General features: G+C 45.2%; 1 protein-coding gene across 3 annotated transcripts in view; it reads right to left on the bottom strand.

Moving 5' to 3' along the window:
* NTRK3 (neurotrophic receptor tyrosine kinase 3) overlaps positions 1 to 15635 on the bottom strand; it is a 409192-nt gene that overhangs the window by 348438 nt on the left and 45119 nt on the right. The gene's annotated exons all lie outside the window — the stretch shown is intronic.

Raw genomic sequence — 15635 nt, 5'->3', positions numbered from 1 at the left:
TGGGGGACCCTCAGCCCCCTGACACACACACACACACAATGGCATGCCTGGTCCTTGGACTCTTGACAACAGCTCTTGCTTGTCTGGATGAGAGTGTGTGTAGGAACTCCTGTACAAAAGTAACATTCACCTTCATTGCTCTGCCTAATTTTGCCTCTGTCCTTGCCCACCCCTGAGAGGTGGCCCCTAGGAGGTTTCCAGCAAGGAAATGTGGCCTACAGGCTGAAAAGATGTCCTTGTAGGTATTGAAATTACATCTGGGGTTTTTTTTTAAGTTACTTAGATGCTCTCTCACACATGTCTCCCTCCCCTTCTCATCCTCTGCTCTCATGTACATATATAAACACAAACCTTGATTGCTCTACCCCCCCAAAATAAAAATAAAATAATTGGGGAGACGAAAGAAATTCTCCAGGGTCTCAAAATGCAAGCGCCAGGGACAAACTGGCCCTTTCCTTCAGCAGCTATCAGCCATCATCTCCAGTATCAAATGGTTAATCATTTGCAAGTAAATAGAGAGTTCTGCCTGACAATTAGCCACGGTTTTGATCTGTGAAGGTGAGACAGAACTCAGCACATGCCACCCTGTCAAGGAGGAAGCACCAGTTTCTATAAATATTGAAGTGTGGCAATCATTATCATTATCACAAGCCAACGTGTATCCGATACACAATCTCCGTCAAGGAAGAACAGCATTGCTTTGCCACAATTATAGGTCTAAAAATACCTGTGTGTACTACTCCCCGGCTTTGACTCCATCAATATCTTGCTCCCTTTCTTCCACCCCAGACCTTCACACCTGCCTCTATGAGAGAACTCTCAAAATCGGGATACCTCGGGGGCATAGGGTCTGCTGTTCTGAGCACAAGGGACATCAGGCTTCTCATATTTCTATCACACCTGGCTAATCCAGGTACTTGATATGGTGTATCAACTACAGCAGCCATGGTTGAATGCTCCTTTCTCCGCTTTGGAGCCCAGAAAGGAATCTAAGTACTGATGCTGCCAAAACTCATGATTACTCTGCTTTCAATCTAGCATGGTTCTAATTCCCACAGATCACGTCCAATGAAGTTGTTACACCTGTGGAATGACTCCCACTCAAATCATGGAACTCCATCACAGAAGATTATGTGGGGGTTAGTTTTAGGGGGTGCTTGTGAGGGAAAGAGGGAGGAGATCCTCAACCAAGTAATGGGGCTGGAAATGGGACTTCTCCCTGAGACCCTGGATAGCTGTTGGAAGGAATGAAGAAGATATTTGGTTTCATGTTTTAACATGGAGCTACCAAAATCTCAGTTCCAAGAGCAATGTATGGAGGGAAACACAAGCAGCCATCAAAATTCACACTTCTCTAAATTTGGTGATGCAGCTCTCCAAACAAATAATGTGAACAAACTGTGTACATCATAGGAATGGGAGTAATAATAATAATAATAGAATATTATTTATACCCCACCCATCTGGCTGGGTTTCCCCAGCAACTCTGGGCGGCTCCCAACTGAATATTAAAAATATGGTAAAAGATCATACATTAAAAACTTCCCTAAACAGGGCTGCCTTCAGAGGTCTTCTAAAAGTCAGGTAATTGTTTATTGGTGGGAGGGCGTTCCACAGGGCGGGCGCCACTACCGAGAAGGCCCTCTGCCTGGTTCCCTGTAACCTCACTTCTCGCAGTGAGGGAACCACCAGAAGGCCCTTGGAGCTGGACCTCAGTGGCCAGGCTGAACAATGGGGTTGGAGACGCTCCTTCAGGTATACTGGGCCGAGGTCATTGAGGGCTTCAAAGGTCAGCACTACCACTTTGAATTGTGCTTGAAAACATACTGGGAGCCAATGTAGGTCTTTCAAGACCGGTGTTATGTGGTCTCGGCGGCCACTCCTAGTTACCAGTCTTGCTGCCGCATTCTGGATTAATTGTAGTTTCTGGGTCACCTTCAAAGGTAGCCCCACGTAGAGCACATTGCAGTAGTCCAAGCGGGAGATAGCTAGAGCATACACCACTCTGGCGAGGCAGTCCCGGCACCTTTCCCCCTACCCCATGTTAAAAGTGTGGCACTTACTGTAACAACTTCATGCTGAGTACTGACACCTTTTTTCAATGAAGAGTCAATGTGGTGTCATGGTTAGAGTGTTGGTCTAGAACCTGGGAGACCAGGGTTCAAATCCCCACTTGGTCATGAAGCTCATTGGGTGACCTTGGGGCAGTCCAGCCAGTTAGGCCTCTCAGACTAACCTACCTCACAGGGATGCTCTGAGGATTAAATGAGGGGGAATAGAACCATGTATTGTTGCCTTGAGCTCACAAGAGAAAAAAGTTGTATATACAGTGGTACCTCAGGTTACAGACGCTTCAGGTTAAAGACTCTGCTAACCCAGAAATAGTACCTCGGGTTAAGAACTTTGCTTCAGGATAAGAACAGAAATCACACGGCGGCGGGGCGGCAACAGGAGGCCCCATTAGCTAAAGTGGTGCTTCAGGTTAAGAACAGTTTCAGGTTAAGAATGGACCTCCAGAACGAATTAAGTTCTTAACTCAAGGTACCACTGTAAATGCAATAAGTAAATAATACATTAATGAAAATAACATAAAAGATGCATTATACTAGTGAAAATTACTTGCAAAGATGTTTGTATCATCAAGTAAAATTACCTACAAAAATATAATGCCGGGGGAGATCATACTAAGATGCTGATGAATTTTCATGAGGAATGATGTGGAAATGAACTTAAGACTGGAAAAATCAGAAACTATGAGACACTGAAGTTGACAAATTTGCCCATCCCTACTGCCGCCAATCAAAGTTGACAGCAGTGCCCAGGATCAACCAGCAGACATGAGTCCAAGACACCTTCCTGCATTCCCATATTTCTCCACGCTGTCCCAATATGCAAGCATGGGCGACCCAGTTTCCAAAATCCAGGAATATAATCCCCATACCAGTGCTTTGGTGCAAAGAATGACCCAATTTCTAATTCTTAATGAAGGTGGTGAGCTAGAGGCTTTTTAAAAATAGCAATGTATAATGAATTTATCAGCATGGGAATGGATGCATCTAAATCAGGGTACGGGGTGAATTCCATGTTGCAGTTAGGTGCTTACTGGAGTCGCTACTATGATGTAGAAGCTGAATGCTGTATCTTTTGCTTGCAAACTTCTCCAAAAGAATGTGGATCATTCGGAAGCAAAATAGTAAAATAAATTAAAGGCAACTACTAGTAGAATAGATCTGGAACCAGCATGCATGGTCAAGGAAGCACAATTTGGGTTGCATGGACTACGCTGGAAAGTACGGTATGCACTACAGAAGGGAGGGAGGAAAGTGTTCAGGGGCAGATGGCCTCCAGCCATGGAAGAAGGAGATAGACATCATGGCTAATAGACATTTATAGGCTTATTCTCCAATAATTTGCCTCATCCTCTTTTAAAGCCATCCAGATTTGTTGGTATTCACTACCTCTTGAAGGGCAAATTCCGTAATTTAACTATAGAATGGTGGAATTGTAGAGTTGGAAGGGACTACAAGGGTCATCTAGTCTAATGCAGGAATCTGGACCAACATGGGGCTTGAACCCATGACCCTGAAATTAAGAGTCTCATGCTCTACCAACTGAGCTATCTATGTAAAACCAATGGGACATCAATAAGTTGCCTTAGACTGTGCCAGATCATTGGTCCATCTAGCTCAGTACTTCCTACACTAATTGGCCGCAGCTCTCCAGGATTTCAGACGGGTAGTCTCTCCCAGTCCTACCAAGAGATGCTGGGGATTGAACCTGGGACCTTCTGCATCCAAAGCAGATGCTGTACCACTTAGCCAAGGCCCACCACTGGCATGCAGCCCCCAGAAACCTGCCTATAGTGGGATGAAGAAGAAGAAGAAGAAGAGTTTGGATTTGATATCCCGCCTTTCACTCCCTTTAAGGAGTCTCAAAGCGGCTAACATTCTCCTTTCCCTTCCTCCCCCACAACAAACACTCTGTGAGGTGAGTGGGGCTGAGACATTTCAAAGAAGTGTGACTGGCCCAAGGTCACCCAGCAGCTGCATGTGGAGGAGCGGAGACATGAACCCGGTTCCCCAGATTATGAGACTATCGCTCTTAACCACTACACCACACTGGCTCTCTGGGATGTGGCTCACTGGGATGTGGCCTTGGGCTGAATAAGGCCCTCCCACCGCTGGCTTATGGGCTTACACTGATGTTCTCAAGAGTGCAACGGGGCCTATGAGCCTTGCCAATGCGTAACTTGTCCGTTAAAAAAGAAGGGATTAATTCCGGACATCTGCCAGATGTCCGCTTAATTGACGCATTCAATTACAAAATCAGAAGCCAGGGAGTTCCGTAAATCACTAATTCTCAGCAGCTGCCTTGCTGTTAGGGAAGTCCAGGAAACTCGCCACTCTCAGAGCTTCAACATTTTCTGGAAGCATTCACAAGGGAGTGCTGCCCAGAGAGGAGGGGTGTTGTGGGAATATTGTCACCACCTACAAAACCACGTTTAGTGATGTTTCACATCCCGTTGCAAAAAGGTAGAGGAGGAGAACGCAAGAACAGCAGAAGGGTCTGCTGGATCAGGCCAGCAGCCCACCTAGGCTAGCATTCTGTTATTATAGTAGCCACTCAAATATCCATGGGAAAGCCTCAAGCAGTACCTGAGCACAGGAGCACTCTCTCCTCCTCCAGCAACTGGCATTCAGAAGCGTTACTGTCAGGTGGGCGTGCAGGAGGCAGGCCCTGTGACCAATAGGACTCTGCAGGACTGGGGCCTTCCTAAGTTTGTTCTGAAGAGGCAAGGTGCGGCCACACAGGTGAGGCCGATTGGTAACTCACAGCACCTGGTGGCAAGAGCTGGGAAGGGATATAAGGTCAGCATTTCCCTTTGGTGCTTTGCCACAGCAACACGCTTCCTGCCTTGGGCTTCTTGCTTCCTGATCCTTGAACCTCGGCTTCTTGACTCCCTGCTTCCTGACCCTCAAACCCTTGGCTTCCTGACTCCTGGTTTCTGGACCCCCACTCCTGCTCCCACCCCGCCATCTTGCCCCCGGTCCTGACGTCCCCTGACGGGACTTCGATCGCCCGTGAACTGGACCATGACAGTTACTGCCTCCATGACCAGTAGCCATTGAAAGCCTTGCCATCCATGAATTTGCCCAATCCTCTTGTAAAGCCATCCAAGTGAGTGGCCATCACTGCTTCCTGTGGCAGTGAGTTCCATAGTTTAACTATTCACTGCATGAATAAGTTCTTCCTTTTCTCTGTCTTGAATCTTCCAACATTCAGCATCACTGGATGTCCATGAATTCTACCATTATGAGGGAGAAAAACATTACTCTGTCCACTTCCTCAATGCCATGTATACTTCTATAAACTTCAATCATGTCACCTCTTGCTCATCTTTTCTTTAAACAGAAGAGTCCAAAACTCTGAAACTGTTCCTCACAAGCGAGTCGCTCCACAGCCTTAAGCATTTTAGTTGCCATCTCCCAATTCCATGACATCCTTTTTGAGGTGAGGAGGCCAGAAAGTTACACAGTGTTCCAAATGTGGTCACACCATAGATTTGTGAGGGGGGGGGACACACAGACCCATTGCAGTAGGTGGACCCAATCCATTTCCCCTTGGTTGACTAGTTAGGACAGATTGTGGACAGCGTTCTGCTTTTTCCTATAGAAAAGAATGGCATGTGGATGGACAAAATCCATTTTCAGACGCTTACTGGATGATTTCAGTGGTGCAGTTTGGCAGCATGACGCTCTATTCAGCCAAACCTTTCAAGATTTAATGGAGGCAATGCAAGGATATACATTCTCTGCTTCCTACAGTGTGAAAAACCTTTTGCTGTCTGGCATTTTATCCTGCTTCTTACACGGTCGTCATCGTCCCCCCCCCACCTCCCCCCCAAAAAAGAGGGAAAGAAAACCTATTTGAAAATCAATTGGAGAAAGAATTGTAGTATTATTTCTAAGGGATGTTGCCCATGGGTATACATCCACTTGCTCTGAACTCATGCCCAGCTTCCAGGTGTTCATAAAAGAGAGGTATGCTGGAGGTAGCTGAAAACGTGCAGCTGCATCAAATATATGGAGCTCCTAGGCATCGATTCGCTCTGGTCATTACTATCTTGGAAACCTGGCTTGAAACTTCATGCCGAGAAAACAGCAGGAAGACACGGGAGCTGTGCACAAGGCCAGATTAACTAAATAGCCTATTATGCTGCAGTTTAGGGACCTTCCCTCGGTGTCCCTTAAGCATAAATCTGAACGCAGTCTGAATGCACTGGTAGTGATGCCTAGGATTAGGTGCTCGTACTAGCATTGTAGAGAACATAGAATCATAAGAGCAGCCTGCTGGATCGACCAACAGCCCTCATAATCTAGCATCCCGTTCTCATAAAGGTAAAGGGATCCCAGACCTTTAGGTCCAGTCGTGACCGACTCTGGGGTTGCGGCTCTCATCTCGCTTTATTGGCCGAGGGAGCCGGCATACAGCTTCTGGGTCATGTGGCCAGCATGACTAAGCCGCTTCTGGCGAACCAGAGCAGCACATGGAAACGCCGTTTACCTTCCCAACAGAGCGGTACCTATTTATCTACTTGCACTTTGATGTGCTTTCGAACTGCTAGGTTGGCAGGAGCAGGGACCGAGCAACAGGAGCTCACCTCGCCGCGGGGATTTGAACCGCCGACCTTCTGATTGGCACGCCCTAGGCTCTATGGTTTAACCCACAGCACGTCCCTCCCGTTCGCATAGTGGCTGACCAAATGCCTGGAGGAACCTGCAAATTGGACCCAAGCACAAGGCATACCCTCCAACATTTCTCCAATGAAAATAGGGACATCCTATTCCATTATTATTAGACATACCTCGGGTTACAGATGCTTCAGGTTGCATTTTTTCAGGTTACAAACCCGCCTAAACCTGGAAGTACCGGAACAGGTTACTTCTGGGTTTCAGGGGTCGCGCATACACAGAAGCGCTAAATTGCACTTTGCGCATGTGCAGAAGTGCCGAAACTCAACCCACGCATGTGCAGATGTGCCGCTGCAGGTTGCAAATGCTGTGGGTTGCAAATGTGCATCCTGCATGGATCACATTCGCAATCCGAGCATCCACTGTATTATTATTACTAACATCATCATCATCATCACCCCACCCATCTGACTGGGTTGCCCCAGCCATTCTGGGCAACTTCCAACGCATATCAAAGCATAATAAAACATTTTAAAACTTCCATAAACAGGGTTGCCCTCAGAGGTCTTCTGAAGGTTGCATAGTTGCTGATCTCCTTGGCTCAGGGGTCGCATAACTCCCTACCCTCCAACATTTTTCTAATGAAAATAGGGATGTCTTAAGAAAAAGAGTGACATTCCAGGATCAAATCAGAAACTGGAATGGCTTCTGTAATTCCGGGAGTGTTCTTGGGAAATAGGGACACCTGGAGGGTCTTCAAGAGCCCTCTTCTCTCCTGTGGTTTCCAGCAACTAATATTCAGAAACATTTGCTGCCTCCAACTGCAGAGACCAGACACAGCCATCATGGCCAGTTGCTTCTACAGTGGTACCTCGGGTTAGATACGCTTCAGGTTACATACGCTTCAGGTTACACACTCCGCTAACCCAGAAATAGTGCTTCAGATTAAGAACTTTGCTTCAGGATAAGAACAGAAATCGGGCTCTGGCGGCACGGCGGCAGCAGGAGGCCCCATCAGCTAAAGTGGTGCTTCAGGTTAAGAACAGTTTCAGGTTAAGAACGGACCTCTGAAACGAATTAAGTACTTAACCTGAGGTACCACTGTATATGAATTTGTCTAATCCTCTTTTAAAGCCATCTAGGCTGCTGGCCGTCACTGCCTCCCGGGAACCAAGTTCCATTGCTTAAATAAGCACTGCTTAGTTCCTTCCTTTTCTCTGTTTTGAATCTTCCAGCATTCAGCTTCATTGGATCCATGAGTTATGAGGGAGAAAAATGTTTTCTCTACCCACTTTCTCCATGCCATGCTCTATTTTGTGAACGTCTATCACATCCTGCCTCTTATTGGTCTTTTTTTCTACGCCAGAAAGTCCTGAATGCTGCAACCTTTCCTCATAGGAGTCGATCCAACCTCTTGATCATTTTGCTTGCCCTTTTCTGAAGCTTTTCCAGCTCAGCAATATCCCTTTTGAGGCAAGACACCCCGGCTGCATTCGCCTGGCAGTCTATTCGGTTTCCCCAGTGTTTCCCTAACTGCTAATTCCCGTGCTATATTTGAGCTTTAGCATGAAGTGCAGGCCACTCCCGGAAATCTAGTGGAATATAATGGAAGTTCAGCACACATTTCCATGTTAATTGCTTCCAGAAATAAAAATAACGGAAGAATATCCTGCTGGATCAGGCCTATGTCCCATCTTGTCTATCATCCTGTTCTCATGGTGGCCAACCTGTGGGAAGCCCTCCTGCAGGATCCGATCGCAAGAGCCCTCTCCCCTTCTGTCATTTCCAGCAAATGGTATTCAGAAGCACCACTGCCTCCAGCTGTGGAAAATAGCCATCACGGCTAGCAGACATGGAGAAACTTATCCTCTATGAATTTCTCCAATCCTCTTTAAAGCCATGCAATATCTGAAAGATCATAACTAATTTACTGGAGGGAGGGGGTGCAAATCTCTCTATCATGCATGCAGAGCTGCCAGATCTACACTACATGCTGGATATGCAATATATGCCCAACGAAGAACACTTTGCCAGGTTTAAACACAACGAAAACTTCACACTCCCCCACCTTGCCCACATCTACTCTACCTCCCTCCCCCTCCATCGATACCCCGTAAATCCCAGAGCTTCCTGCACCACTGGCCCTATAAATCCCTCACCGCTGACCCCATAAATCACCTCCTTCCTTTTTTGCAAAGGCCCTGTACCTTCTTCATCCCCCTAAATCCCCGGCTTCTGTGCGACACCGGTTCAGTAAATCACCCGCTTCGGAGCCCATAGGCGCCTCCTTGCCTCCACCCTCATCAATCCTGCGCTGGCATCCCCATAATTCCATGCACCTTGCTTGCGCGCAGTCCCAGATGGGCTGCTTTTTCAGGGACGGGATTCAGCTCGGCGGATGAAACGACACAGGGGAGCAGGAGGTGCGGGGCAAGGCCCATGGAAACAGGGCCGGGGGAGGCCCGTGTTTCAAGCACCTTTCCCACCCAACCATTCATTATTCAGAAAAAGGAGAGAGAGGGAGAGGGAGAGGGAGAACATGGCTGATTTTCTTGGCTCCCTTCAGCCTCCTCCCGGCTTCAATGTGACTCATTGGCCGTCACACGCTGCTGAAGGACGTTCCGCACGGCTGATCACAGGAACAGTCACCTTCCTGCTCAAAGTTACAGCTCCACAAAGTCTCTTCCAACAGGGAGGGGAGAAGCAATAGGAAGCAGAAGCTAAGGACCACTCCAAACGCTCTTCTTTTAATCTACCACACGTCAAACATCTCACCTAAAGGGGCAACACATCCACCGCCTAATTTTGAAAAGAGAAAGTTTCCAGGAATCTAGTCAATATGGAAAGTGCCTCGTTACCCTTTCCCCACCAGCCAGAAAGTCCTACTCTTCAGTTTTTGATGTATGGAATAATCTCATACGCATGATATAGGATGTAAGAATGGATCTGTCAATTTTGCTTCTCTTCGTTTCTCATTTTTTTCCCCATCTTAAATTCGGTTCTCCACATTTCTGCAGCAATGTGCAGTTAAAATATATATCTAACTCATAAAAATTTGTCTGGATTTCAGTACAAAAGTCTCCTAATAAACGAGAGTTTTGTACACAGTTTTGAATAATACACACATCCTTGCAAACCAGTTTCCTTAATATAATGCATTTTGTGTGTTATTTTTGCTAATATATTCATTACAGTAGCACCTTGGCTTACAAACTTAATCCGTTCCGGAAGTCCATTCTTAAACCAAAACTGTTCTTAAACTGAAGTGCGCTTTACCTAATGAGGCCTCCCACTGCCTGTGCCCTTCCACTGTTCGGATTCGGTTCTTAGACCAAGGTAAAGTTCGCAAACCAGGACACTGCTTCCATTTTTGCGGAGTTTGTAAACCGAATCATTTGTAAACAGGACTGTTCTTAAACCGAGGTACCACTGTATTATGGACCCTTTACCCAAGCATAGGCATTTTTGGTTGCAGAACTGCATGTCAAAATTGGGAGATGTGTGGATTATGAAGGATGCCTGTGTTTTGGTTTTCATATTGTTTTGGAAAGGACAGTTAGGTAGGTTCAGCTTTACATGTGAATGGAGTCAAATATTTTCCCCATCCCTGTACGACAGAGAGATGCTGGATCTCAGAGCTGAAGAGTCCTTGGGCCCGATCGTGCAGGGCTATTCTTACATTCACTCTCATGACAATTCTTCCAGCAGTATCTTATATACTGGGTGTAGGGAACTTTTGGCTCTCCGTATGCTGCTGAACTACAACTCCCATCAGCCCCAGCAAGCATAGCCAAGGATCAAGGACAATGGGAGTTGCAGTTCAACAATTGCTGGAGCGCCATGGATTCCTCATCCTTACTTTCAGAAGAAGAAAAAAATCCACACTAATATGCATTGCTACTGCCTAGGTGAATAGATTCAAAACCAAGAGAAACTCAAGCATCACTTTGAATCTTATTTTCAAATTGCCATGGAGAGAAAGCCCTGATCTGTATCACTGATTTTAATCAAGTTTAGCATTTCCACTTCAGCTATTTCCTACAGAAAAAGGTGCTTCTCACACTTTTTAATAGAGCAGTTGAAGCGTGTTAATTTCCAACTAAATATATCTGTTCCATCCTGCAGTTAGCAGATATTTTACCTACCTAAGAGGGCCCACTAACGCTGCAACATTTACTTAAACAATGATAAAGCTTCATGTAATTCCCCATTTTTAAAAACAAAAACAAAAACAAAAAAAACAAAATTAAATGTACATTTCAGCTTGCCGGATAATGGCAGATAATATATTGCTTATTTACTATGCAATTACCTTCCAGCTTAGGATTTGAGTCAAGCTGCATTAGAATCGCAGTAAATGAAAATGTAATTAAACATGCAAAACAATAATGAGAATAATCTTTTTAAACTAAACCAGCCATGGCCCCTTTCCCTTGACATTTTTTGGGGGAGCACACAGACACCCCTTCATGTCTACAACTCACAGATCAATGCAAGAAATAAACGGGGAAATCTTATATCATATATATATATATATATATATATATATATATATGCCAGTCACTGAATACGAGCCTTACCTACCTCACAGAGTTGTTTAAGGGATTAAATGAGGAGGAAGAGAACCATGTATGCCACATTGAGACCCTTGGAGAAAAGGTGGTTTATAAATACAAAATATGTTTATGGGATGCAGTGGGGAGGAGATCCACTGGGAACAGCTATATTCATTCCCCTCCCATTTATTTGTGGGCGGGGGGACGGCGGGGAAGTGTGGAGGGCTGGGGTTTTCTTTTTTTATTGCCAGTGGGATGGACGTAATCTATAGCACCTGGGATTTAGGGGTGGGGGAGAATTTTGTTTCGGTTTGTGTTTAAAGTGGGAGGACGCCACTGTTTAAAGTGGAACGATACTTCTTTAAAGGGAAAGTGCAGGTGGGGCTTCTGCTGGGGCCCTGGGGGGCACAGGTAGGGATTGACAAAACTGTCAGTTTTGTTTCTCCAAGTTTCTCATTGTTTCCATCTTAAATTTGATTCGCCATATTTCTGCAACAATTTTCACACACACACACACAAAAACTCACTATAAAAATATTCAGGATTTCAGTGTGAATTTCTCCTGATGTGCATATTTTTATATACAGTTTTGACTATTGTACACATTTTTGCAAGCAGTTTCCCCCTGTATACTTCTTCTTCCACTACTACTACTACTACTATTAATATGCAGGGGAAATTGCTTGCAAAAATGTGTATATCACCGCATATAAAAATATGCGTATCAGGAGAAATTCATGAAAAAATTTCACAGTGATTTTGTGTAAGATTTTGTGTAAAATTTCACAGTGATTTTGTGTAAAAATATGCGTATCAGGAGAAATTCATGAAAAAATTTCACAGTGATTTTGTGTAAGATTTTTGCCAGCATGTGAATTTTTATGCACACTTTACCCCAGTGTATGAATTTTTGTACATATCGCTTGGCTAGGAAGCTGCATTGCAAAATTCAGAGAAGTGCACATTTTGAAGGACGGCTGTGATTTGGCTTGTGTATTGTTTTAGAAAGAGATCATTTGCTAGGTTCACCTTAAAAGGGAAACTGAATCAGATTTCTCACCCAACTCTAGATGCAGGATGGGTTAGGAGGTTCAGGAGGTTGGAGAGCAGTGCCCTGACCCCTGGAATCAATCAAGGGCCATCCAGTCCAACCCCCTGCAATGCAGGAATCTTAGCTAAAGCATCTGTGACACCTAAAGTGGCTGCTTTATAAGGTCCAATGCTAGGGCCGGCCCCACTAACTTTTAAGGTGCAATCCTCAAACACTTATTTGAGTGCAAGTCTAACTGAACTGGACATACAAGGGAACCTGCATAGGATTGTGATGCAAGTCAGAGTTGAGCGTTCTCTCCATTCCCTTAGGCAGGTATGAAATAGCAGACAGCCACAGAGGGAAGAATAAATCAGGGAAGAGATGCTGAGGAAAAACAGGACCTGTATTAGTAGCGAAGAAGAAGAAGAAGAAGAAGAAGAAGAAGAAGAAGACGACGACATTATTTCCAATCTACTCTAGCACAACACAGGAGGAAGCACCAGAAGATCAGGGGAGGCTGAGCAATAAGAGCTGGGATTTAAAGCGAATACATCTTGCCAGGCAAACCTGATTGTTTCTTTTCTCCATTGGATAGAAAGGCAGAATTGGTGGCTCTACGTGACGGAGAAGTCCTAATATATCTGGATTTAGCACCGCAGTCGATACAGTGTCTCGCCAGTCTCATCTCTTAATGTTAGTTCGGTTTAGCTGGCACTGCCAAATAAAGGCAAGCAGAATAAACTAGCTCGTAGCTAGGGATGGAGGGGGAAATTTGATTCAGTGCACAGTTCAAGGGAAACCTACCCAATTCACGCTTTCCAGAAAAATACACAACCTGAAATGTACAACCACCCTTCGAAATTCACACTTCTCCCAATTTTGCAAGCCAAGTCATGCATCCAAAAGTATATATACTAGGGTACCGTGTGCATATAAATGCATCTATTCCTGAAAATAGCAGACAAAAATGCATTATAGGAGGAGGAAAGACAGATTTGCAAAAAGATGTCAATGAGGCAAATTTGGCTCATTTCAATGAGGGTCCTTCTTTAAAAAAAAAAGAAGAAAGATCACCAGCAGATGTGAAAATATGGAAGACAGGAGAGTGGAAATATGAGAAACCGAGATTGACAGATTCATCCAAGCAATTCAAGCAAACCATAGGTACAGTGAGAGCGAGTGAAGGAGCTGGGTATGTTTAGCCTGGAAAAGAGGAGATACGATAGCCATCTTCAAGTATCTCAACGGCTGTCACATGGAAGAGGGAGCAAGCTTGTTTTCTCCTGCTCTAGAGGGCAGGACTCGAACCAATGGCTTCAAGTTACAAGAAAGGAGATTCCAACTAAACATAAAGAAAGACTTTCTGACAGTAAGAGCTGTTCACCAATGGAGCAGTCTTCCTCGGGAGGTTGTGGACTCTCCTTCCTTAAAGGTTTTTAAGCAGAGGTTGGGTGGCCATCTGTCATGGATGCTTCAGCTGAGATTCCTACATTGCAGGGGGCTGGACTAGATGACCCTTGGTGTTCCTTTCAACTCCAAGATTCTATGATTCTATGTGTGCATGATGATCTGTCACCTGGTAGCAGCCTTTTCCAGTAGGCTACCTCAGTGGAAGAGATGGGTTAACAGAATGCCTTCCTTCGGCCCTAGCAAAAGACCAGCTCCAACAAGGGCCTCATCCCCTGAATTGTTTCCATTCCATATATCTATCTAATTTTTATTAAGTTTTTCTATTTTTCCTTTGTCACATTCATATCAAATCATATCATCACATACAACTTTGCTCATACCAAGTATCAACTTCCCCCCTCCCACTCCTTGCCTTTCTTAAGCAATCACAATCCTCTCAGCATTTCTGTATCACCCTATTTACCTTCTTACTATACTTAAAACAAACCTAGACAGCATCTTAAAAAAGCAGAGACATCACCTTGCCGACAAAGGTCCGTATAGTTAAAGCTATGGTTTTCCCAGTAGTGATGTATGGAAGTGAGAGCTGGACCATAAAGAAGGCTGATCGCCAAAGAATTGATGCTTTTGAATTATGGTGCTGGAGGAGACTCTTGAGAGTCCCATGGACTGCAAGAAGATCAAACCTCTCCATTCTGAAGGAAATCAGCCCTAAGTGCTCACTGGAAGGACACTGCTCACTGGAAGGACAGATCCTGAAGCAGAGGCTCCAATACTTTGGCTACCTCATGAGAAGAGAAGACTCCCCCCCCCAAAAAAAAACCCTGATGTTGGGAAAGATAGAGGGCACAAGGAGAAGGGGACGACAGAGGACGAGATAGTTAGACAGTGTTCTCAAAGCTACCAGCATGAGTTTGACCAAACTGCAGGAGGCAGTGGAAGACAGGAGTGGCTGGCATGCTCTGGTCCATGGGGTCACAAAGAGTCGGACACGACTAAACAACAACTACTATACTTAAAAAAATTTACTTTAGTATTTGTAAATCAGTTTCAAAAATTATCATTACTAAATATTTCAAATCAAACCTTCAAACGTTCTCAGATGTTTATAATGTCCTTTCATATATTGTATAAATTTACTCTGAATTGTTTCCATTCCAGCTGGTCGATAAAAGAACTACTAATTAAGGATTGGCACCTGGGTTTATGTTTTTCCTTCTCTGTCCACCCCACCCCCCCTTTTTGGGCTGTGTACGATTCTAAGCCTGAAGGCAGGAGCTATCTTGTTTTAACTAAGTTACTTCTGGAACCCTTTTTGGCTTAAGGACAGAGTACAAATGCTCAAAATAACAATAGGTGCATGCAAGAACAAGCATCTGAGAATGCAGCAAGACACGCGTGCGCTAACCGAGTCACAGCCTTGCTGCCTGTGGGTCAGCAGGCAGGCAGTGAAAAGACGAACAAGCTTGCCAGCCTCAGAGTGGAATCAATAAGATGGAAATGGACCAGGATGAGGCAGAGTAAGCTCGAGGCGCCAGCTCGCCTGCTGCACGAGGCAAGGAGCCTCCCTGCTTCCCCTCGATCGGCAGAGAAGGATGGCAGCTATTCAGAGCGGAGGGATTATGAGCCATACCAAGTTAATATCCCAATCTGTAATAGTCACTATTATGAGTAGCACGAGGGCTCAGGGAAAGACACTATCAATCACCTGTCGTAGCATGCGAAGCGACGCGGCCAGCGACAATTGCACTTACAGCTCTCAGGGGCTGAACTCTCAGACACACAAGTCTGAATTCAGACATCAGGTCAACCCATGGCTAGGAAGGGAACTTAATGATGGCATAATGCAGTGTCTCTGACCTGACAAACCATGGCTTGCAGTCAGCCGGCGAAGAGGAATCAGATATCAAGGTTCAAAGGGAGGTTCCATTCAAAGCTATGTCT

Source organism: Podarcis tiliguerta (assembly GCF_965153285.1).
Source record: "Podarcis tiliguerta genome assembly, chromosome: 14".
Taxonomy (NCBI): Eukaryota; Metazoa; Chordata; class Lepidosauria; order Squamata; family Lacertidae; genus Podarcis; species Podarcis tiliguerta.
The sequence above is the reverse complement of the archived record's forward strand: the minus strand, read 5'-3'. Positions and strand labels throughout refer to the sequence as shown.